Genomic DNA, 24,921 nt, shown 5'->3' with positions numbered 1-24,921 from the left:
CACCAACTCACACAACCCAGATGCATCACCGAAGAACACGCACATTATTGAATGAGCTGCACTGAACGCACTTCACTAACAAGAGCTGCACGACCATCACAATCCAGAAAAGATGCATTGAAGGCGAGAATCACACCAGAGACCCTCCCTCCTCCCACACTCACCCAGAAAAGGACATGTCTGGGCTCAGCAGCATTGCGCATGCTCAATGTTCTGCAGGTTCTTCTCACACCTGAACATAATCCATACCACACACTATCACTCACTGGGCTGTCAATCCCTAACCCTTCCCTTCCTGTACCCTTTTCTCTGTACTCCTTCCTCAATCACTCGCACCTCCCTCCACTTTCTTTGAACTTAAACACTTGTTGCACCTTTCTGGGTGGTTCTCTCGAGTACACAGCTCATAACTTTCCAAACCGAAAGATGTGCTTATTATTCTCTGCGCCTCCCCTTCGTAAACCAGCGTCTGTGTCCCCATACCGTGGAGCACAATTCAGCTCATTAATAAGTGTGAACAACTGAGTCAAAGGGAAGTAGTCGTGGCCGAGTGGTTAAGGCGATGGACTAGAAATCCATTGGGGTCTCCCCGCGCAGGTTCGAATCCTGCCGACTACGGATTCCTTTTTAATCATGGCGTTTTATTTTGATATGGAAACTAAATATGTGGTTCGGAAACATCTGCATTTTCGCATAATTGTGTCTTTGCTACTCCTGGGATGTAAACCACCATCTGCTGCACAACATGATTGCAACAATAAAAATACTGTAGGTCAAACAAATCAAACATACTTTAAAAAGTGCCCCATGTGGTAGACCTTTACATTTAACGGGTCACCTTTCAGGTGTGCATTGCTGTATTCAGATGCTAAGCTCGCACTGGTGATACTGTTTCCCAAATAGCATAATGTGTGTTAAAATGTGCAAATAACGAAAATAAGACTCCAACACATTTGTCTGCATTAAGTTGTAAAACGTGTCCATTCTTACTGCATAATTTAGCAAACCATTCTGCATACTTTGGTCCTCTTTTGCCACATTTTTCCAGTGGTCCTGGCCAAGGTGTAAGACCTTCGCAATTATATCAACCAATTGGAAGTGTTTAGAACAAGTTTAGCCGGTGGAAGTGCATTCAAATTGGTGTGACATGATCACATTTTGTGTTTCCTGCAACAAGTAGTGCCGCTGGAGGGCGTAAGGATTAAGAGGTGCTGTGGTTAATTCTGCTTGTCCAGGTTGTCCAATCAAGATGGAAAGAATCTTTACTTGAACAACAGCTCTAAAGACTGAGGAGGGAATGGAAGGTTTTAGTCTCCTTAGGAGAAGGAGTTGGATGTAGGCAGCTTTTTCAGTCTGCAAATATGGAGAGACAAAGTTATTTTCCTATCAATACCATAATCAATCAGTTTTTATAATGGGAACAAGGTGGCAACAATATCAAGTTCTGTGGGAGTTTCAACTCATTTTTGAGCAGGAAGAACTGAGTCGTTGGAGTGCAGGAGGAGGAACTCACTGTCTTTAAGTTTCACTTCACGAAGAGGTTGTTTTTAGATTTTTAAGGGAAATTTGCAGGTCTAGTTTGTCTACAGTTTTTGAGATTTTTGAGGTAAAGTTATGTATCCTGGGGATATATTTATATTGAAGTTTTGGGCCACGCAGGGCCCTACACAGGTCAACGAAAGTGATGGTGAAAGTACGGAACCTTTGGGCGCATCTTGTTTAATCAGTGAGGAAGGAGATTTGAAAGAATCTATGATCAAAGAAAGGAAGGAAGATAACCACAAATGAAACAGAGTACCCTGTGCACCAAACCCCAAATTCACTCACTCTGCTTAGTATCCAGCAAACTGCCATATTTCCCTGGAGTAGCCCCCCCTTGCTCTGCTGGTGGAAACCATTAGCTGTTGGTCCAGCTCGCATCTGGCCACCTTTCACAGTGCATCAGACCATCCGTTGTATATAGGACAGAAACTCTGACAACATGTTTACACTTTTTTCAACCACCACAACAGGCATGCCTGTCACACACAGAAAAAGAAGTAAATGTTCCCCATGCATGGGGAGAAAACACCAAGTGTGTCAGGGGCATTTATTAACGTACTTTTTAACGCTCTCAAAGCGTGAACATAGCGCCCCTGCAGCAGGGCTTCAGAGTCTTCAGAGGGGCAACCAGCAGCTTCTCTGATGCCACAGTGGACTTTGGCAGGGAGGCAGAGATTTTTGACTACAGCAGGCTCTGTGCCACCAGGCTGCAAAGTACATGCCTCCGCCACCCTTGTGGAAACAATTTTGGCCCGTCAATGGCTAAATAAGTCTAAAAACCCAGACTGGAAGGAGTTTAGTGGGCGATTAATAGTAATATAAGTGAGCCCTTCAACAAAAAGCATTGCATAATTTGTACTTATCCTACGCATGACATGTCCATGTTTGATGAGTGGTTTTGTATGACATTGTCATGTTTTATTTGGGACATTCTACACATCCTTCCAATGTCACTGCTGTAACATGATGCTTTACACAGGATCAATTGCTTTCAGTAAGCAAGCCCTTTAAACCAAGTCCTCAGGCAGGGTACATGAACTCTGACCCCTGGCAGTATATACATTAGAATCCCAAAGAACTTGTTGCACTAATATCAAAAGCCTCGAAAAGGCATTAACAACCCTAGACAGAACAGTGGGGAGGGCATGTCTAACCCCAAGGATAGAGATGGGGCATCACTGATGAAACAAGCATTGGAAATGCAATAGGTCTCGCATTAGGAAGGTTTGAGCGATTGGTATTGTAAATTACACTTTTTTTATTTATGTGTTGGTTTTGAAAATAGCAAAATTAATAGCTGTCAGTTACAATGTCAATAGTTTTAACTTTCGCAAATGTGACACCTATAGCATTTGTAATGCAATGTGTGTTGTATTTACATGACGTAGATGTATTGATATTACAAATAACAATGGCTTTTAATTTTGTAAATAACTAATACTTAAATAAAAGTTATTGTAATTTATAATGGCAATACCTTAAACGTTTGTAAATATTTTTTGTGAAGATTATGTTCAGTGTATTTTATTGTGATGAAAAACCAAGAACATTGCATTTGCACCTACACACACACACAGCCACACACACACACACACACACACACACACACACACACATATAGATGTGGTGGTGGTGGATCTGGGGGATATGGTGGTGGTGGATGTGGTGGTGGATGCAGTGGTGGATGCGGTGGTGGATGTGGTGGTGGATGTGGTGTTGGTGGATGCGGTGTTGGTGGATGCGGTGGTGGTGGATACAGTGGTGGTGGATGCGGTGGTGGATGTGGTGGTGGATGCGGTGGTGGTGGAAGTGGTGGTGGATGTGTTGGATGTGGTGGTGAATGTGGTGGTGGATGTGGTGGATGTGGTGTTGGTGGATGCGGTGGTGGTGGTGAATTTGGTGGTGGTGGATGCGGTGGTGGATGTGGTGGTGGATGTGGTGGTGGTGGATGCGGTGGTGGTGGAAGTGGTGGTGGATGTGTTGGATGTGGTGTGGATGTGGTGGTGGTGGATGTGGTGAAAGTGGTGGTGGATGTGGTGGTGGTGGTGGATGCGGTGGATGTGGCGGTGGATGTCATGGTGGATGTGGAGGTGATGCTGGATGTGGTGGTGGATGTGGTGGTGGATGTGGTGGTGGATGTGGTGGTGATGGTGGATGTGGTGGTGGATGTGGTGGTGGATGTGGTGGTGGATGTGGTGGTGGTGGATGCGGTGGTGGTGGTGGATGCAGTGGTGGTGGATGGGGTGGTGGTGGTGGTGGATGGGGTGGTGGTGGTGGTGGTGGATGGGGTGGTGGATGTAGTGGTGGTGGGTGTGGTGGATGTGGTGGTGGTGGGTGTGGTTAAAGTGTTGGTGGATGTGGTGGTGGTGGATGCGGTGGTGGTGGATGCGGTGGTGGATGTAGTGGTGGTGGAAGTGGTGGTGGACGTGTTAGATGTGGTGGTGAATGTGGTGGTGGTGGATGTGTTGAAAGTGGTGGTGGATGTGGTGGTGGTGGATGCGGTGTATGTGGTGGTGGATGTGGTGGTGGATGTGGAGGTGGATGTCATGGTGGATGTGGAGGTGGTGGTGATGGTGGATGTGGTGGTGGATGCAGTGGATGTGGTGGTGGTGGATGCGGTGGTGGTGGATGCGGTGGTGGTGGATGCGGTGGTGGTGGATGCGGTGGATGTGGTGGATGTGGTGGTGGATGTGGCGGTGGATGTCATGGTAGATGTGCAGGTGATGGTGGATGTGGTGGTGGATGTGGTGGATGTGGTGGATGTCGTGGTGGATGTAGTGGATGTGGTGGTGGTGGATGCGGTGGTGATGGTGGATGCAGTGGTGGGGGATGGGGTGGTGGATGTAGTGGTGGTGGGTGTGGTGGATGTGGTGGTGGTGGGTGTGGTTAAAGTGTTGGTGGATGTGGTGGTGTGTGTGGTGGTGTATGTGGTGGTGGTGGATGCGGTGGTGGATGTGCTGGTGGTGGTGGATGTGGTGTTGGTGGATGCGGTGGTGGTGGTGGATGTGGTGGTGGTGGATGCGGTGGTGGATGTGGTGGTGGTGGAAGTGGTGGTGGACGTGTTAGATGTGGTGGTGGATGTGGTGGATGTGGATGTGGTGGATATGGTGGTGGATGTGGTGGTGGATGTCATGGCGGATGTGGAGGTGATGGTGGATGTGGTGGTGGATGTGGTGGTGGGGGTGGTGGATGCAGTGGATGTGGTGTTGGTGGATGCGGTGGTGGATGTGGTGGTGGTGGATGCAGTGGTGGATGTGGTGGTGGTGGTGGTGGATGTGGTGGTGGATGTGGTGGATGTGGTGGTGGATCTGGTGGATCTGGTGGTGGGTGTGGATGTGGTGGTGGATGTGGTGGTGGTGGATGCGGTGGTGGTGGAAGTGTTGGATGTGGTGGTGGATGTGGTGGTGGTGGGTGTGGTGGTGGGTGTGGTGGTGGATGTGGTGGTGGATGTGGTGGTGGATGTGGTGGTGGTGGATGTGGTGGTGGTGGATGTGGTGGTGGATGCAGTGGATGTGGATGTGGTGGATGTGGTGGTGGTGGATGCGGTGTATGCGGATGTGGTGGTGGATGTGGAGGTGGATGTCATGGTGGATGTGGAGGTGGTGGTGATGGTGGATGTGGTGGTGGATGCGGTGGATGTGGTGGTTGTGGATGTGATGGTGGTGGATGCTGTGGTGGTGGATGCTGTGGTGGTGGATGCGGTGGTGGTGGATGCGGTGGTGGTGGATGTGGCGGTGGATGTCATGGTGGATGTGCAGGTGATGGTGGATGTGGTGGTGGATGTGGTGGTGGTGGATGCGGTGGTGGTGGATGCGGTGGTGATGGTGGATGCAGTGGTGGTGGATGGGGTGGTGGTGGTGGTGGATGGGGTGGTGGATGTAGTGGTGGTGGGTGTGGAGGATGTGGTGGTGGTGGGTGTGGTTAAAGTGTTGGTGGATGTGGTGGTGGATGTGGTGGTGTATGTGGTGGTGTAGGTGGTGGTGTATGTGGTGGTGGTGGATGTGGTGGTGGATGTGGTGGTGGTGGTGGATGTGGTGTTGGTGGATGCGGTGGTGGTGGTGGATGTGGTGGTGGTGGATGCAGTGGTGGATGTGGTGGTGGTGGAAGTGGTGGTGGACGTGTTAGATGTGGTGGTGGATGTGGTGGTGGTGGATGTGGTGAAAGTGGTGGTGGATGTGGTGGTGGATGTGGTGGTGGTGGTGGATTTGGTGGTCGTGGATGCGGTGGATGTGGATGTGGTGGTGGATGTCATGGTGGATGTGGAGGTGATGGTGGATGTGGTGGTGGATGTGGTGGTGGGGGTGGTGGTGAGGGTGGTGGTGGTGGATGCAGTGGATGTAGTGGTGGTGGATGCGGTGGTGGTGGTGGATGCGGTGGTGGTGGTGGATGCAGTTTTGGTGGTGGATGGGGTGGTGGTGGTGGATGGGGTGGTGGATGTAGTGGTGGTGGGTGTGGTGGATGTAGTGGTGGTGGGTGTGGTGGATGTAGTGGTGGTGGGTGTGGTGGATGTGGTGGTGGATGAGGTGTTGGATGTGGTGGTGGATGCGGTGGTGGTGGTGGATGTGTTGGATGTGGTGGTGGATGTGGTGGTGGTGGGTGCGGTGGTGGATGTGGTGGTGGTGGTGGATGTGGTGGTGGTGGATGTGGATGTGGTGGATATGGTGGTGGTGGATGCGGTGTATGTGGATGCGGTGTATGTGGATGTGGTGTATGTGGATGTGGTGGATGTGGATGTGGATGTCATGGTGGATGTGGAGGTGATAGTGGATGTGATGGTGGATGTGGTGGTGGATGTGGTGGTGATGGTGGATGTGGTGGTGATGGTAGATGTGGTGGTGGATGCGGTGGATGTGGTGGTGGTTGCGGTGGTGATGGTGGATGCAGTGGTGGTGAATGGGGTGGTGGTGGATGGGGTGGTGGATGTAGTGGTGGTGGGTGTGGTGGTGGATGTGGTGGTGGTGGTGGATGTGGTGTTGGTGGATGCGGTGGTGGTGGTGGATGTGGTGGTGGTGGATGCAGTGGTGGATGTGGTGGTGGTGGAAGTGGTGGTGGACGTGTTAGATGTGGTGGTGGATGTGGTGGTGGTGGATGTGGTGAAAGTGGTGGTGGATGTGGTGGTGGATGTGGTGGTGGTGGTGGTGGATTTGGTGGTCGTGGATGCGGTGGATGTGGATGTGGTGGTGGATGTCATGGTGGATGTGGAGGTGATGGTGGATGTGGTGGTGGATGTGGTGGTGGGGGTGGTGGTGAGGGTGGTGGTGGTGGATGCAGTGGATGTAGTGGTGGTGGATGCGGTGGTGGTGGTGGATGCGGTGGTGGTGGTGGATGCAGTGGTGGTGGTGGATGGGGTGGTGGTGGTGGATGGGGTGGTGGATGTAGTGGTGGTGGGTGTGGTGGATGTAGTGGTGGTGGGTGTGGTGGATGTAGTGGTGGTGGGTGTGGTGGATGTGGTGGTGGATGAGGTGTTGGATGTGGTGGTGGATGCGGTGGTGGTGGTGGATGTGTTGGATGTGGTGGTGGATGTGGTGGTGGTGGGTGCGGTGGTGGATGTGGTGGTGGTGGTGGATGTGGTGGTGGTGGATGTGGATGTGGTGGATATGGTGGTGGTGGATGCGGTGTATGTGGATGCGGTGTATGTGGATGTGGTGTATGTGGATGTGGTGGATGTGGATGTGGATGTCATGGTGGATGTGGAGGTGATAGTGGATGTGATGGTGGATGTGGTGGTGGATGTGGTGGTGATGGTGGATGTGGTGGTGATGGTAGATGTGGTGGTGGATGCGGTGGATGTGGTGGTGGTTGCGGTGGTGATGGTGGATGCAGTGGTGGTGAATGGGGTGGTGGTGGATGGGGTGGTGGATGTAGTGGTGGTGGGTGTGGTGGATGTAGTGGTGGTGGGTGTGGTTAAAGTGTTGGTGGATGTGGTGGTGGTGTATGTGGTGGTGTATGTGGTGGTGTATGTGGTGGTGGTGGATGCGGTGGTGGATGTGGTGGTGGTGGTGGATGTGGTGTTGGTGGATGTGGTGGTGGATACGGTGGATGTGGTGTATGTGGGGGTGGATGTGGTGGTGATGGTGGATGTGGTGGTGGATGTGGTGGTGGATGTGGTGGATGTGGTGATGGTGGATGTGGTGATGGATGCGGTGGAGCGGGTGGTGGTGGTGGTGGATGGGGTGGTGGATGTAGTGGTGGTGGGTGTGGTGGTGGTAGATGCGGTGGTGGATGTGGTGTTGGTGGTGGATGCAGTGGTGGATGTAGTGGTGGTGGAAGTGGTGGCGGACATGTTAGATGTGGTGGTGGATGTGGTGAAAGTGGTGGTGGATGTGGTGGTGGTGGTGGTGGATGTGGTGGATGTGGTGGTGGATGTGGCGGTGGATGTCATGGTGGATGTCATGGTGGATGTGGAGATGATGGTGGATGTGGTGGTGGATGTGGTGGTGGATGCAGTGGATGTGGTGGTGGTGGTGGATGCAGTGGTGGTGGTGGATGGGGTGTTGGTGGTGGTGGATGCAGTGGTGGTGGTGGATGGGGTGGTGGTGGTGGATGGGGTGGTGGATGTAGTGGTGGTGGGTGTGGTGGATGTGGTGGTGGTGGGTGTGGTGAAAGTGGTGGTGGATGTGGTGGTGGATGTGGTGGTGTATGTGGTGGATGCGGTGGTGGATGTGGTGGTGGTGGTGAATGTGGTGTTGGTGGATGCGGTGCTGGTGGTGGATGTGGTGGTGGTGGATGCGGTGGTGGTGGAAGTGGTGGTGGATGTGTTGGATGTGGTGGTGGATGTGGTGGTGGGTGTGGATGTGCTGGTGGATGTGGTGGTGGTGGATGTGGTGGTGGATGTGATGGTGGATGTGGTGTTGGATTACATTGAACCCGCATGCATCAAGTGCGGATTATACAATATAAAATAATGATTTATTTTGCGCTGACTCGCAACCTTAACCAGCCATGATCATTTAGAAATAAATAAGACTATCCACTTAGCTGTGTGAATACAGCACATTCTACAGCCGATAATAAAAAGTCACCAACACAACTAAATAAAGAGCATGAAAAGACAAATAAGAAAGCTGGTGAAAAAGAAAACACATTGCCCAAAAAATAGTGCTTCTGCAAACTGCATATATTGTGCAAAAAGAAACGGAGCATTACTGACAAAGACCAATAACTTACTTAACAATTCTTTTAAGCTAAAGAAATCCATTGCAGCGCACGTTCAGTGACTAAAAATTGAAATCAAAGCAACCACATTCATCCATCAAAAGAACAGCTCAATAAGGCTGTATGGTGGGCATCGTAAATAAAAAGTGCACTTTACACGGCCGGCCGGCCGTGAAACTGAAAGCACGGCCGGCCGGCCGTGAAAGCCTTTGATCTGGCAGGGGGTGGAGCGGCACCAAGCTGGGCAACAGATGGCTGGCGATTTGATGCTGTGCACGCGCATCGGGCACAGCACCAAATCGCCAGTTAGTTAAAGTTTGTTTAAAGCCCTATAGTCTCGCTTCTCTATCAATGCACATGCGCATTGATAGGTCACGAGACCTAAAAAGGGGTTTTGACCCAGTTCCCCTGAAGCAGGAGCAACCAGAGCCACCTGGTAGTTTCTGCACTAATTTTACCTACTCCCTCTTCTCTTCCTTCTCTAGGGTTCTAGGGAGGTGGATCTAGACTCGAGGCAGCATATTAACAAGCGACAGCGATAATTATCGCTGACCGCTGTTAGCCTGTGAAAATCTATCGCCGGCTATCGCTGGTGATAATATCCATGTTAGTGTCTGTGACCCATTGTGCTCATAGTTGTTTTATTTGCCTGTCCCCCGGTGCTGTTCTCCCCTCTGTTAACCCCTGTGCCCTCCCGCCCGCTCCCCGCTTCCCGCCTCCGTCAGGTAGGCCACGCCCTCTTTTCTTTCTGTACCCTCCCTGCTCCCGCCTCCCAGCTGCTCCTCCCTCCCTCGCACTTGGCCATAAATGGCGACCGTGCCCTCCCGCCGGCTCCCCGCTTACCGCCTCCGTCAGGTAGGCCACGCCCCCTTTTCTTTCTGTCCCCTCCCCGCTCCCGCCTCCCAGCTGCTCCTCCCTCCCTCGCACTTGGCCATAAATGGCGACCGTGCGGCGCAGGTGAGTGTGACCTAGTCTTAGGACACCCCCGCACCGCACGGCCACCAGCTGTAGCGTGTGCCCCCCCCCGCCTGCCTCGCTGTCCCTGCCTGCCTGCTGCCGGCTGACCACGCCCCCTGTCGTCGCTCGGTGTGGTCTCCTGCGGTCTAGGTTTATGTGATTGAGATTTGTGTTTGTGAATTTCTGTTGCCGTTTTAGGCAGTTGTGCCCCTTCATTTGTGCTCCTCTGTGACCCATTGTGCTCATAGTTGTTTTATTTGCCTGTCCCCCGGTGCTGTTCTCCCCTCTGTTAACCCCTGTGCCCTCCCGCCCACTCCCCGCTTCCCGCCTCCGTCAGGTAGGCCATGCCCCCTTTCTTTCTGTACCCTCCCCGCTCCCGCCTCCCAGCTGCTCCTCCCTCCCTCGCACTTCGCCATAAATGGCGACCGTGCGAACGCGCAGCGGGAGCGCCGATTGTGCGCCGAAGGTGCGCCAAAGGTAAGCCCGTCTGCGCCCGTCCACGCCTGGACCGCGCCCAGTGCCAGGACCCCTGGCCCCCGCAGAGGCCACCCCTCCCGCCAGAGGTACGACGCCACCACCCTCAACGCACTCAACACCGGCCGAGCCCCGGGATGCTACCGAGCCACTCCGAAACGCACCCACGGACCCTTCAGCTGCCACGCCTGCAAGTTCATATGCATCCGGACCTGCACTACACCAGCACCCACCAAGCCGAACACCAGCAGCAACCACCTGAAGTGCATCCTGCTCAACACCCGCTCCGTCCACAGACACGCCGTTCAACTCTGGAACCTCCTCGACACCACATCTCCAGACGTCGCCTTCCTCACGGAAACCTGGATGAACGCCTCCTCAGCGCCCGACATCGCCATCGCCATCCCGGACGGATACAAGATCACCCGGAGGGACCGCGTCAACCAGACGGGAGGAGGCATCGCCATCATCCACAGGAACACCATCCGCATTACGACCAACACCGACGACACCCTGACAACCGCCGAACACCTGCCCTTCCAGATCCACACCGACCCCAAGACCACCCTCAGAGGCACCCTGATCTACCGCCCCCCGGGACCCCGCAGACAATTCAGCGAAGACATCGCCGACTTCATCCGCCCGCACGCCCTCCCCTCCGCTGACTACATCCTCCTCTGGGACCTCAACTTCCACCTGGAGAACAACAATGACCGCAATACCACCACCCTGCTTGACAACCTCGCCAACCTCAGACTCAAGCAGCTGGTGACCACCCCCACCCACCTCGCCGGACACACACTTGATGCCGTCTTCTCACCCAGCAAAGACATCGCCTTCAGCCACGCCACCGGACTCCACTGGACGGACCACAGATGCGTCCACTTCAGCTTCAGAAGGACCAAGATCCACCACTACCAGCAACAGGTTGCACGAAGAAGCTGGAACAAGATCACGGCCGACCAGCTCACCGCAGCCCTGAACCAGCACCCTCCCACCAGCTCCGCGAACCCCAGCAAGGCCGCCGACAACCTCACGAAATGGATCAGCAACTGCGCAGACGACCTCGCCCCACTGAGGACCCCGCCCAGCAGACCCGGCAGCAAGAAAGCATCCTGGTTCACTGAGGAACTTAAGAGCTCCAAGAAGAACTGCCGAGCTCTTGAGAAAGCATGGAGAAGAGACCCAACACTGGATAACATGACCACCCTCAAGCTCGCCACTCGAAAACACCATCAACTGATTCGCGCCACCAAGAAAACAGCATTCAAGGAAAGACTGGACAACAACGCACACAACAGCAAGGAACTCTTCAACATCGTGAAAGAGCTCTCCAACCCCAACGCCGGAATCAACGACATCACCCCATCACAAGACCTCTGCAACTCCCTCGCCACCTACTTCCACAACAAGATCGCTGACATACACAACAGCTTCAGCACACAACCAACGCTCCCCACGACCGCACCAACGCCCCCCACCACCACCCTCAGCGCCTGGACCCCTACCAACACCGAAGACACCATCCGCACAATGAACTCCATCCACTCCGGATCTCCAACCGACCTCTGCCCTCACCACGTCTTCAACAAAGACGACGCCGCCATCGCACCCCAATTACGGGACATCATCAACACCTCCTTCGACACCGCAACCTTCCCTGAGAGCTGGAAGCACGCCGAACTCAGCGCTCTACTAAAGAAACCAACAGCAGACCCCACCGAACTCAAGAACTACCGCCCCATCTCGCTCCTCCCGTTTCCAGCCAAAGTCATCGAGAAGACAGTCAACAAGCAGCTGGCCGCCTTCCTCGAGATGAATGGATCCCTCGACTCCTCACAGTCGGGCTTCAGGGCCAACCACAGCACCGAGACCGCCCTCATCGCTGCCACCGATGACATCCGTGCCCTGCTTGACAACGGAGAAACAGCGGCCCTCGTCCTCCTAGACCTCTCCGCGGCATTCGACACTGTCTGCCACCGCACCCTAGTGCAACGCCTCAGGAACGTCGGAATCCAGGAGAAGGCACTGGAATGGATCATCTCCTTCCTCGCTGGAAGAACACAGAGAGTCCGCCTACCCCGTTCAGGTCAGAGGCCACCGAAGTCATCTGCGGCATTCCTCAAGGCTCCTCGCTCAGCCCCACTCTCTTCAATGTCTACATGAGCCCCCTTGCGGCCATCGCACGCCAACACAACCTCAACATCATCTCCTACGCCGACGACACACAGCTGATCCTCTCCCTGACCAACGACCCCGCCACCGCCAGAGCCGACCTACACGAAGGGATGAAACACGTAGCCGAATGGATGATGGCCAGCCGCCTGAAACTGAACTCAGACAAGAGGGAAGTTCTCATCCTGGGCTCCTCGCCCTCCGCCTGGGACGACTCCTGGTGGCCACCCGCCCTGGGCTCCGCACCAAACCAACAGACCACGCACGCAACCTGGGCTTCATCCTGGACTCCTCCCTCTCCATGACCAGACAAGTCAACGTCGTCTCCTCGTCTTGTTTCAACATCCTGCGCATGCTACGTAAGATCTTCCGGTGGATCCCCACCAAGACCAGGAAGACGGTCACCCAGGCCCTCGTCACCAGCCGTCTGGACTACGGCAACGCCCTCTACGCCGGAACCACCGCCAAGCTCCAGAAGAGACTCCAGCGAATCCAGAACGCCTCAGCAAGACTCATCCTCGACATCCCCAGACGAAGCCACATCTCCAGACACCTGAGAGACCTGCACTGGCTCCCGGTCAACAAGAGAATCACCTTCCGCCTCCTCACCCACGCACACAAAGCCCTGCACAACCAAGGCCCGAGCTACCTTAACAGCCGCCTCAACTTCTACGCTCCCACACGCCACCTCCGATCGACCAGCCACGCCCTCGCCGCCGTCCCCCGCATCCGAAGAGCCACAACAGGAGGAAGATCCTTCTCCCACCTGGCCGCCAAGACCTGGAACTCACTCCCGACCCACCTCCGCCTGACCCAAGACCACCTCGCCTTCAGGAAGCAGCTCAAGACCTGGCTGTTCGAGCAGTAGCGGACCCCCTCCTCCCCAAGCGCCTTGAGACCCTCCGGGTGAGTAGTGCGCTGTATAAATGCTTTGATTGATTGATTGATTGAGTGTTCTATTACCAACGCTTAATACCATGGAGATAAAAATCCCAGCGATAGCGGGGATTATCGCCGTTTTTAACGGAATATCGCTGGTTTTCCAGCGATATTCCATTGAAAATAACGATAACCTTGTTGATAGGGCAGGGTAATTTTAGCCATGTAATCCACCTCCCATTGGATTACATGGCGAAATCAGGTCACAAGCAGGCGTTAGGAAAGTAGCGTTAACTGTGGTTAGCACTACTTTTCCTAACGCTCTGTTTGTTACCATGAAGCTTAATAATAGGAGAAGTGTTACCTAGCGACATTTCTCCTATTATTTTGCTCTGGAACGCCCACTTTGCATCTCATTAGAGATGCAAAGATGGGCTTTGTTGAAAGGCTTGCTAAATCAGCAAAACACGCAATAGCGTGTCTTTGCTGATAAAGCAATGAAATTATTGCTGCTTTTCGTCCGAAAACGGCCGCAAAAGCGGCAATAATTTCATATTGCCTCCTTGTTAATGTGCCCTGAGGTTCTTTAAGTCTCACAGAGTTACCTAGATCCATTCTTATCTCAGTGGCGGTCTCCCATCACATGCTTCAAGCCCCTGCAGACCCCCACACAAGAGTCATCCCTACTTATCCTTCGGCTGTCCATACACCTACACTGTGTCCGTCTGTCCCCTGCTGCCACCGGTACACTGACTGCTTCCTGTGCTGGAGCTGTTCCCGCCTAGCCTGTGGCTCACCACTATCCCTGGCAACTCAGTGGCCCATGAACCTCTTTCATACCAGGACTCAAGCCGGCCATGACTGTCCCACTGTCCCTGGATGCCTCCAGAAGGCATTTCAGCACACCACCACCCAACCCTAAACTCATTAGTGTTGGCTCTACAGATTATCTACGTCAGGATGTGCCAAGAGTCAAGATTTGTTATTGATTCAGCTTTGCAATAAAAACATACAATAATTAGACATACAATTTACGCATTGCAAAATACCGAGATGCATTTGCTGCATTAAAAAATACATACCGCGAGTAATACAACATTTTAGAAGATGTTCCCATAAGCATGTTCCCTATTACCAGCATGCCTCCATCCTACATATCCTTGGATATAAATTACAGCCTACATTGGTTGTACGCCTCAATGGGTGCACATAAATGTAAATGTAAATGTATTGGCATTTATATAGCGCACTACTTACCCGTAGGGTCCCAAGGCGCTTCGACCGCTGCGAAACCCTTCCTGGCTTCCCTGAGAGATGGTCCCTTAATGGGTATCTCCAGGGTGAGACCAGGCATCCCCGGCGGTCTGGTGGGGCCGTTAGTGAAGATGAGGCAAGCTAATGCCCAGAGTTGCCGAGTGTGATCGCTGATCAGAGAGGGCACCGAGGCGAGAGAATTATCGAGTCCGCTGACCCTGGTCCAGAAACCTGCCGCGCCGGGAATCGAACCCTGGTCCCGGGCCGTCCTCTGCTCTCGGGTGGGCCATAGGTTCAGGATATGCCAGAGATGGAACCTTCATCCCACCAAAAAATGGCCTAGCAGCAGGCTGGATGAGCAGTCAGTTCATTTCCTGTGTAGGTGTGTGGAGTGGGAAAATGTTGCTTGGCTTCCCTGATGCAGTTTCTGACTTTGCGTAGCATGATTTGTTATAACATTAATTTCCCTCACACAGCCTCAGTGAGAATCTTGCACACTTGCTGCAAAAGTTATTTAATAATTCTTTGTGCTCAGAAAGCTTGCCACCTTTGTGATTTACATTTGTTTTAAGATTTTGTTTTTTCTGTAGTGCAAGAGGCTATTGTTTTTTTTCTTTATTTAAACATAAAACACATAAAAATTACGAAACTTTATTAGAAAAATATTTCAGTATAATTGTCTTTTGTTCTTTGAAGTGTGTGTATCAAAGTTCTAATTGACCGTTCACATGAATCAAAAACATTAAATCTTCGCTACTCAATCACCTTTTATGTGTTTCTTTACAGCCCCAGTCTTTCCATAGGGCCGCTGCTTCGCCCTCCTCGTGTTTACTTTGCTGTTCTTCCACCAGGAAGCCTTCGGTGTCAGTGCGCTTTATAATAAATAAAACTAATATTAATAACTCCTGGTGCACTTTGGTTTCTGATCACACCTGGTAATGTTCCCCTCACTGAAGAGCCCCCTCCTCTATTCATCGTTACTTGGACTTCAGGTTACCAGCGGGTAACATTAGGGGGCCCTTTGTTTTTTGTGAACGAAACGCAGGATTTCTTACAAACTCTTCAGCTGTCCAGGGAGGACATACAACAGGCTTCAGCTGATGAGGAGAGCAGCCTGGAGCACGTCACGGAGCCTCTCTGTAAATGTAACATGTCTTACATGTGCGTTACAACACCTTTCTGCTGTTTCAAAGCATTGTAACTGAAAGGCCTCCTCTCAACCCAGACAATGGTTCCCTCCTCTCCCATAAGCCCCTCCCCCACCCCCCCCCTCTCCACTTCAATGGGGGGCGTCAAATCAAAGAGGGGAATCCTTCATCAAATTCCACATCACAAAAAATAAATACAAGATTAAATTAAATGAAACGATCAGTACTTTAGAAAAAGGAAAGTTGATCAGTAAAACCAGCTTTTTTGGAAAGTGGGCTTGTTCTGCCGTGGTAATCTTGGGAAAGAGCTGCACTAGAATGTGAGGCTTCTAGGCGGTGCGTGTGTATGGGTGGAGGGGGCTTTTAAAAGCTTTTTTGTATTTTTCAGCCTGCTCGATGCTGCCCTTTACACTTTCTCACCAGGTCTCTTTAGTTTCCCCCTAACTTGTCTCGGATTCGTGGCCAGCAGTGGCATTCTCCACAGTGTAGTGATTGGTCGGGACACACACACTGTCCCTTGCACGTTGACAGCGAGACCCCCCCCCTCCCTCTTCCCCCCGTGTACTACGGAGTGGCAGGCAATTGGTCACAGTAGCATTTGTGAAGTTCTTTTTTAAGAAGTCTACTAACCCACTTGTGTAGAGGCTACACAGCATTAGTTGGCGTCACTACACACACACACAATTCATTCTGTGTGCATGTGTCAGAGCATATGTGTGTCAGGGCTCATGTGTGTATGTGTCCTTCTATCACATGGGTCTTTCTTTTAGAATATGTACAGTGGGTGCCTCTATCAGTCTCTGTGACGCAATCGGTTAGCGCGTTCGGCTGTTAACCGAAGGGGGGACCCAGGGAGAGCCAGGCGCGAGCTGGTCTTTCCCTGGGTGCGTTCGCGCGAGGGATCTGGGAGCAGGTGGGGTGATTAGGGGAGGGCATAAAGGGAAGGCAGGCGGCTGATTAGGGAAGTGCGTAGCGAGGCAATGGAAGGGAGGTTTCCTTTTTGCTGCTCCTTTGGCGTCGCGTTACCTTAGGGGGTTTATGGAGGAAGCGGCGGAGGTCCGACGGGCTGTCAAGACCCTGTGTGCGGCGGGACGAGAGGACCTGCTACGGCCGGGAGTGCCGGCGGAGGCGTGGGTAGGGTTGTCCCACCCCCCGCCTCGCAAGGCTTCGAGGGGAGTGTCGCGGGCGGTGTCTGCGTGTCAGTCACCCGGCCCGGAGGTAGCAGAGGAGGAAGACGGAGACGCTGCCATGCCGGTGGCGCAGCCCATGCCGGCCCTGGTCCCCGCAGTGTTGGTGCCCCCGCCGGTTGACCCGGGCGCCCACCAGCAGGTATGTGTTCTACCATTGCAATGTGCTGGCTTGCGTGGGGCGCCCGGGGGGAGGCGGGGGCGCTCCGTGGGCCGGCCAAAGCAGCGCTTGGGCGGGGCCCCACCGGGGAAGGCTAGGAAGCCTTCGGTGGGGCCGGGTACTCGCCGGGGGAGGAGTCTCGAACATAGGAGCCTCCCCCGGGTCCATGCTCAGGCCGAGGTGTTCGGGGGCCCTCCCACCCCGGTTTCTGGTATAATTGAGGGGGCCTCTCCCTGTTTATGGGTGAACGGCCAATGCTATCTGCTGTCCCCTGCGCCTGCTGAGTTGGGGCTGGCCCAACACCCTATGCCTGGTGGTGGGGTTGTAGGTTGCCCTGCTGTTGGGGTGCCCCTTGCTGTTCCTTCCGACAGTGCCCCCCCCCCCGGGGGGCTCCTGAAGACCCCGGGGCTGTACTGCCCAATGCTGTGCCCCCCCCCAGCCCCCCGGTCCCATGGGTCCACGACCCCCGGTCTTGCTGACCCCCGCCTTGACCCGCAGCTGTCTCAGGTGTATGGTGGGATGGATTTGGGCAGATGGGGGGTGTCCACTGCTCCCAGCCAGGTTCTGTACCCGGTTTCTCGAGAGATGCCCAGTGCTCCACCAATTAGCTCGGCCCCCGGATTAGGTGGTGCCCCCGGGTCTGCGTCGGTGGCTGGTTCTTTGGGGACGGTTTCACTTGGCTCCTTGGGGAGTGGCAGGTTTGCAGGTTCTTCACAATCTGGCTTGAGCGGCCGCAGTTTTCATGTCGCGTCTCCAGCTGGGCGGCTGTTGGCCGGTTCGGCGGGCTCGGGAACTGTCCCTACGGCTGTTTCCAGTAGCGGGATCACGGGAGAGTCATCTGGAGCGGATCTCTCTTCTGCAGCGTTGCGCGCGCGGAGCTTTCATGACATTGACTGGCAGTTTTATGATGGGGAATTGGTGATGGGGCGCTGCCAAGTGGCAGTGCAGAAGTTTCATTTTCTGAGGATGTTTCACATGTGAATGTACAAGATGATGAATTGGAAGAAGGGGAATTGCGTGACAAGGAGGTTGGGCTTTTGGCAGCACGGGCCCGGAGGGGTGGGACGGGGTAACCCTCTGTTTCTCTTATTTTGCAGGAGTCAAGTGCGGGCCATGCAGCGGTACGGGAGACAGCAAGGAGTCGACCGTCTCGAGGGGCTCATGTTGAAGTTCAGCAGAATTCGGCACCATTGCCAAGAGGTAAGGATAGTTGGTGGGCTGTTTGGCAACCAGGGGAGAGTCTCCCGGCGAAGCGTACCAGATCAATAGGTACGGGTGATGGGGTTGTTCATGAGCGAGTCGCTCTGGCACCGAGGCTTGAGCGGCCGGTGAGTCTGACTGTTTCTGATGTGCAAGTTACGGGGGAAGTTTCTAAGGATGGGGATGGGGTGGCTGTTCCCAAGCCAGTTACGGAGGATAGTATCCTGCCAAAGAAGTTGCCTTATTCTGGAGTGGGGATGCCTTTGGGGTCTCATTTGTCTGAGAAAACCAAAACTCGCATATGGAATGGTGAATATGTGGACGTCTTTCGGCTTCTCCATAGAGATGTACAAGCTAAGGAGGGGTCGAAAGAGGAGGAGATGGAGTTGGCTCGGAGGCCTCGAGTTCCAAGGTCTATTGAGAATTGGACTTCGGCCTTTTTAATTTATGCCAGTGTGTATAGCCAGCGTCATCCGAGTAAGGCAGTGGACATGTTCAAAAATGCGGACGTCATCCGTAAGGCCCATGGTTATTTTGGGGGTTTTGCATGGTTGTCGTACGACGAGGAGTTCCGGGCTCGTATGAGTGTGTTCCCAGAGCGTTCCTGGGGTGAGGTCGACGCGGAGTTGTGGCTACAGTGGATGGCGTCTGCTCAACCGCCTGCTACGACCCACACGGCTAGCGGGCAGCCGGTGCATTATCGGCCCTTTTAGTTTCGCCCCGCTCTCTCTGGGGCGGGGGGTTGGGGCAGAGGGCAGTCCTCCTCCTCTGGAGCGTGCTGGCATTTTAACAGGGGTTCGTGTAACCGGCCAGCATGCAGATATAAACATGAGTGTTCACAGTGCGGAGGCCGGCATGCCCTCACGCAGTGTTTTCCCGGACAGCGTTTTGGAGACCAGGGGAGGGGTGCAGGGGGCAGGGGACAACCTCAGCAATTTGTACACAAGGGCTCCTACTCCTATTAAGCAGGACATTTTGGACTTGTGGTTGGAGGACTACCCGGACGTTGAGGCTGCTAAGACTCTGTCCTGGGGTTTCAGAGTTGGGTTCCGGATTGGGTACCAGGGTCCGCGGGTGGGCAGGTGGTCTGACAATCTGAAGTCTGCGAAGGAGTGCCCTCAGGTTGTGCAGAAGAAGCTGGATGCTGAGCTTGCAGCGGGTCGGATTGCTGGTCCTTTTCTGGGTTGCCCCCTCCCTGATTTGATCGTCTCTCCGCTGGGTGTGGTACCGAAAAAGGCTGTGGGGGAATTTCGCCTTATACACCATCTGTCTTGGCCTGAGGGTGCATCCATCAACGATTTCATTGACCCAGCTGACTCAACCGTGACGTATGCTTCCGTGGATGACGCCTTGCAGCTCGTTCGCACGGCGGGAGTTGGGGCTTTGCTGGCAAAGAGTGACATTCAGTCAGCTTTCCGGCTCCTGCCCATTCATCCTTGGGATTTTGGTCTCTTGGGCATGCATTTTGGTGGCTGTTTTTATGTCGATAAAGTGTTACCCATGGGCTGCTCGGTTTCATGTTCCCTCTTTGAGACCTTCAGTACATTCTTGCAGTGGCGATTCACTTTTATCAGCGGACATGTTCTGGTCTGCCATTACCTTGATGACTTTCTTTTCATTGGTGAGGGTCATTCTGGGCAGTGTCAGTCGGCTTTGACAATTTTTCAGGATATGACTTCGGAATTGGGCGTCCCTTTGGCGCCGGATAAAACAGAAGGTCCTTGCACATCCCTGACTTTCCTAGGGATTGAAATTGATACTACATCTATGATGGCGAGGTTGCCTGCTGCTAAAGTGCGGGAGATGTCTGATTTCATCAGATGGGTGTTGGGTGAACGCAAATTAGAACTGCGTAAAGTCCAGAAGCTTTTGGGGTACCTCAATTTTGCTTGCCGGGTTGTACGGGCGGGTCGGACGTTTTGTCGACGTCTGGGCCTCTCGATGTCCGGCGCCAGCCTGCCCCATCATCGGGTGCGCATTACAACTGCTGTCCGTGCTGATTTGACTATCTGGTTGAGTTTCCTGCAAGATTTCAATGGCGTGTCCTTGTTTTTTGCGGATGAGGACATTGTGTGGCAGGTGCAGCTTTTCACGGATGCATCGGGAGCGCACGGCTTCGGCGTTTTTTGGGAAGGTCGTTGGTGCGCGGCAGGCTGGCCAAAGCATTGGAAAGATCAGGGTCGCAGTATTGCGTTTCTGGAACTCTTCCCGTTGTTGGTTGCTCTGTTTATCTGGGGACAGGAATTTCAGAATCGCTCCGTATTGTTCCATGTGGACAACATGGCAGTAGTGGACTTGGTTAATAGACAGAGGGCCCGCGATTTGCGTGTATTGAGGCTCCTGCGAGACTTCATGTTGAGGTGTCTACAACTTAATATTGTCTTTAAGGCTAGGCATGTTCCTGGGGCCACTAATTGCATCGCTGATTCTTTATCTCGCTTTCAGTGGTCCGAATTCCGCAAATTGGCTCCTGGGGCGGACCTGGAACCGACGGCGATCCCACAGTACGTATGGGACTTGGGGGATTGAGGGTACATCAGTTGGTTGAACATTCAGTGGCTGTCTCTACACGGCGGAGCTATTTGAAGGCGTGGCATGAGTTTTTGCAGTTTGGTGAGGAGATGGGGGGTACGGTCCGGGCTGGGTTATCTGATGAACAATTCTTATTGCAGTTTGTTTTGCATTTGGCGGACCGAGGCCTCTCTCACACGACCATCTCGGGCAAGTTAGCCGGGGTGTCTTTCTATGGTCAGCTTTGGTGGGGGAGGGATCCTGTTGGGGGGGTGTTGGTTCGTAAGGTTCTGAAAGGGTTGGGTAGGCTACAAGCCGGTGGTCAAAAGTTACGGCAGCCGGTGACCTTTGATTTGCTTCAGCTGCTTGTATCGCAGTTGGAGGTTTGCTGCTATGATGCTTTTGAGTGCCACAAATTTCGTTTGTGTTTTGTGTGGTTATTCTTTGGTGCATTCCGGGCCTCTGAACTGCTGGGTTTGAGGGGTAGAGTGGGTATGACCAGTAGCGAGGTGGTGGTGGAGCATGACAGGGTGCGTTTGTGGCTAAGGATGTCCAAAACTGATCAGATGGGGAGGGGTAAGTGGGTGTTTCTGGGTAGGAGTGGAGTGTCTGCTTGCTGCCCTGTGGGGGAATGGGAGGTTTTTGTGTCTTCTCCGCATTTTGCCCCGGGGGCAATTTTTTGTCATGCTGATGGAAGCCCCATCCTTGTTTCTCAGTTGTTAGCTGTCCTCCGTAAGGTGTTGTTGGGCCTGGGGAGGGACCCTTCTCAGTTCGGCACGCATTCCTTCCGGATTGGGGCGGCGACAGAGGCCGCCAGGTTGGGGTGGGATTGGTCCCAGATTCGTCGCATTGGGCGCTGGCGCTCCAGATGTTGTGAGAAATATGTAAGAAAGTAGCCCTCCTTTGCTTTGCCTAACATTTCTTTTTCTCCTAGGTCCTTGGCCCTCAGTCGCCGGATGCAAACGGAGGGTGTGGATCCTGGGGCACTCTTTTGTTAAACGGGCCGCTGTGGCCGCTGCACGTCAGCTTTGTGGGAGATCCCTTGGTTTAAGCAGTCTGACGCACGAAGTCTCCTGGCATGGCACAGGGGGCATGCGCTGGGGCGGTCTCTTTCCCGCCTTGGCTTCCCTAATTTCAAAGGGTTTGGGGGGCCCTCCGGATCTATTGGTGTTGCATCTTGGGGAAAACGACTTAGTTTCTCTCTCTGGTTTGACCCTGTTAAAATTAATGAAACAAGACCTGGAAGTCATCAAGACCACATGGGTGAGCACCATGGTGATATGGACTGAGTTCGTTCCTCGATTACAATGGAATGGGGCGAGGAGCTATTCAGCCGTGGAGAAGGCAAGACGCAAAGTGAATAGAACAATGAGACTCTTTTGTAATCATTTATGTATATATAATTTGGCTCATCATCATTTGAAAGTTTCAGAGACTCATTTATTCTGTGAGGACGGGGTCCATCTGTCTACTTTAGGGATTTCTTTTTACCTTCTGGAGCTAAGAGATTTGATTGCTAAAGTTCTTCAGGTGCAGTTATGGTGTGCTCCTTCCATTCCTCCTTTGGGTGGGGCAGGAAAACGCTAAAGGTTTTCCTGGGTGGCGGTTTTGCTAGTGGGGTGGGCAGCCTGGAGCGGGTTGGCCATCCTGAAGGGTAGCTCGTTGGGTAATCCTGGGGGTATTAGGCAAGAGTTAGTTTCGGGTTCTGTTAGGTAGGGAGTTTAGGCATACTGTGTAGATTGAAATGTCATGAAATAAATAAATAATGAATGTGTTCATGAAATGTATTATGTACCTGTCTTAAATTAAAGTGGCCTTTCTTGCTCCTTGAAGAAGTGTGGACAGTGATTTCTTGCGCGAGGGGGGACCCAGGGAGAGCCAGGCGCGAGCTGGTCTTTCGCTGGGTGCGTTCGCGCGAGGGATCTGGGAGCAGGTGGGGGTGATTAGGGGAGGGCATAAAGGGAAGGCAGGCGGCTGATTAGGGAAGTGCGTAGCGAGGCAGGGGAAGGGAGGTTTCCTTTTTGCCCCACCCACCCTCCCTGTATTCCTTTAGTTAGGCTTTACTTGAGGTGATCTAGGCGCTGCTCTGGTCTTCTGGCTTTGCCACTGTTAAGGCAGGTGTGTCTGTTTTTGTAGGAGGCGGTTTTGCTAGTGGGGTGGGCAGCCTGGAGCGGGTTGGCCATCCTGAAGGGTAGCTCGTTGGGTAATCCTGGGGGTATTAGGCAAGAGTTAGTTTCGGGTTCTGTTAGGTAGGGAGTTTAGGCATACTGTGTAGATTGAAATGTCATGAAATAAATAAATAATGAATGTGTTCATGAAATGTATTATGCACCTGTCTTAAATTAAAGTGGCCTTTCTTGCTCCTTGAAGAAGTGTGGACAGTGATTTCTTGCGCGAAGGTTGGTGGTTCAAGCCCACCCAGGGACGGAAATTTTTATTCGGTAACGTGATCAGCAAAAACCACACATTTTGCATAAGAATGGACTACACTGGAAGCTTCCGTCTCATTTTACTCCCAGTCTTATAAACCCTGTCAGTCACTTGAAATCCTTGCTTGGCTGTCTGTGCTTAGGTTTGAGATCCGAGACCCTCTCTCAGATGCGGGTGGCCGCGAGCCCCGCACACAGCTGCAAGAAGACGTTTCCTGCAATATTACTGTGTTAGGGGCGCCTCCACCCCATTGTGTGCGACGTCAACTTTCTATTTGGGGCTGGCTTTGGGGGAGCTGGGTCATGATAGTACACGAGCGTTCACTAGAATGACATCACAGGAAATGACTTTAACAATGTGATTTGCACCTAAATGTTGATGATTGGCGTCGAGGAGGATTTTGGATAAGTGTTTTTTACCCTCATCACAAGTGGCTGTGATACTCGATTTCACAAGTCACAAGAAGAGGAGAGGCAATACCAAACTCCTGGGGCCAGATTTACAAGCCCCTTGCACCACTTTTGCGTCACTTTTCCCATGTTAAAAGTGACGCAAAATTGGCCCAAGCGGCTTGTAAATCTGCCTCATGATGTTTCCCCCTATGCAGATTGTCTGCTGAAAGCTCGTGAGACTGAGGGCTCTGCGCATCATCCTGTCTTTAAGCTCCATCGCGTATTTGTTTAGCTTCAAAATGACCAGTCCACCTTCGTGACGGGTCTTCCACTGCGCGGCACACATCCGGCTTCTCTTTTAGTAACTTTTGATCTGTTTGAGTTAGAATTTATGTTTTGTTCAAACCTGCAAATTATTCAGCAGATCATGGATTATGCGGCCAGTAGAGCAATTCCATAGTTATGCGGAAAACAAGGTGGATTCAGAATCGCATAATTTCACTGGCCCTAGTTATAAGCCAGTGAACGAGGCTGACACACGTTACAATGCCTGAATGCCACAACTGTCCCCATTCCGTTGCCCGGCCAAGAAAAGCACATAGTCCAGAGATTTTCAATGAAGTGCAGGAACAGATAGTCAGGAAATGGACCCCCTCCCCCTATCAAAAATTAACAAAATGCCAGGGCGTAAAGAGGGAAGGAAAGTGATGATGGAAGAAACTAAGGGGCAGATTTACAATAACTGGTGCATCCCCAGGGATGCGCCAGTTATTGTGCGCCACAGCTCCGCCGCCCATGGCGCGCCGCATTTACAATGCGGCGCACCATAGGGCAAAAACGGCACAGATGCGTGACGTATCTATGCTGTAAAGACGGCGCATTGCTGGAGTTGCATCGCAAGCGCAACGCTGCTCCAGCAATGCTCTGGTGGGTCCTATCTGTCCAATGCTGCGTCAAGCCTTACGCTTGCTTCAAGCAGGCGCAGGGTTTTGACGCAGCATTGGCCTAAAAGTGACTTAGTGAAATCCGGAATACCCCCCCCTGCGCCGGAACGCCTCCTTATGGCGCAGGGCTTTACAACGTGACGCATCTCCCAGATGGGTCATGTTGTAAATACCCCGCACCATGGCGCATCTTTTGCACTGCTGCTGCGTCACAAAAGTGACGCAACAGCGGCATAAAAGTGGTGCATGGGGCTTGTAAATCTGCCCCAGAGAGAACTCCGAGGGAGTGGTGAACGAAAAGGGGGGGGATGGATAGTCCTAGCAACCGAGAACCAGACCCTGCTCTTGTGCCCACTACTCTGTCCTGGTGCGATGTAAGTAATCCAGATGTTGAGAAAATGTGCCTCCCAGGAACAGTGGAGTAAAAAAAATGTGCCCCAGAGCGCGCAGATGTGCTTCCAGTCTCCTCTTTCTTAGATGAAAAGGGACCATATCAAAACCAACCATCTCACC

General features: G+C 52.9%; 1 non-coding gene across 1 annotated transcript; it reads left to right on the top strand.

Annotated features, from left to right (window-relative positions):
- The first annotated feature begins 536 nt into the window (after positions 1–536).
- TRNAS-AGA (transfer RNA serine (anticodon AGA)) lies at positions 537–618 on the top strand. The gene has a single exon. It is a non-coding gene; the product is annotated as a tRNA-Ser (tRNA).
- The last annotated feature ends 24,303 nt before the right edge of the window (positions 619–24,921 follow it).

The sequence above is a fragment of the Lissotriton vulgaris genome, chromosome 12 (genome assembly GCF_964263255.1).
Source record: "Lissotriton vulgaris chromosome 12, aLisVul1.2, whole genome shotgun sequence".
In the NCBI taxonomy this organism is placed as follows: Eukaryota; Metazoa; Chordata; class Amphibia; order Caudata; family Salamandridae; genus Lissotriton; species Lissotriton vulgaris.
Note: the sequence above shows the minus strand (reverse complement) of the source record. Positions and strands in the feature narration are given on the sequence as shown.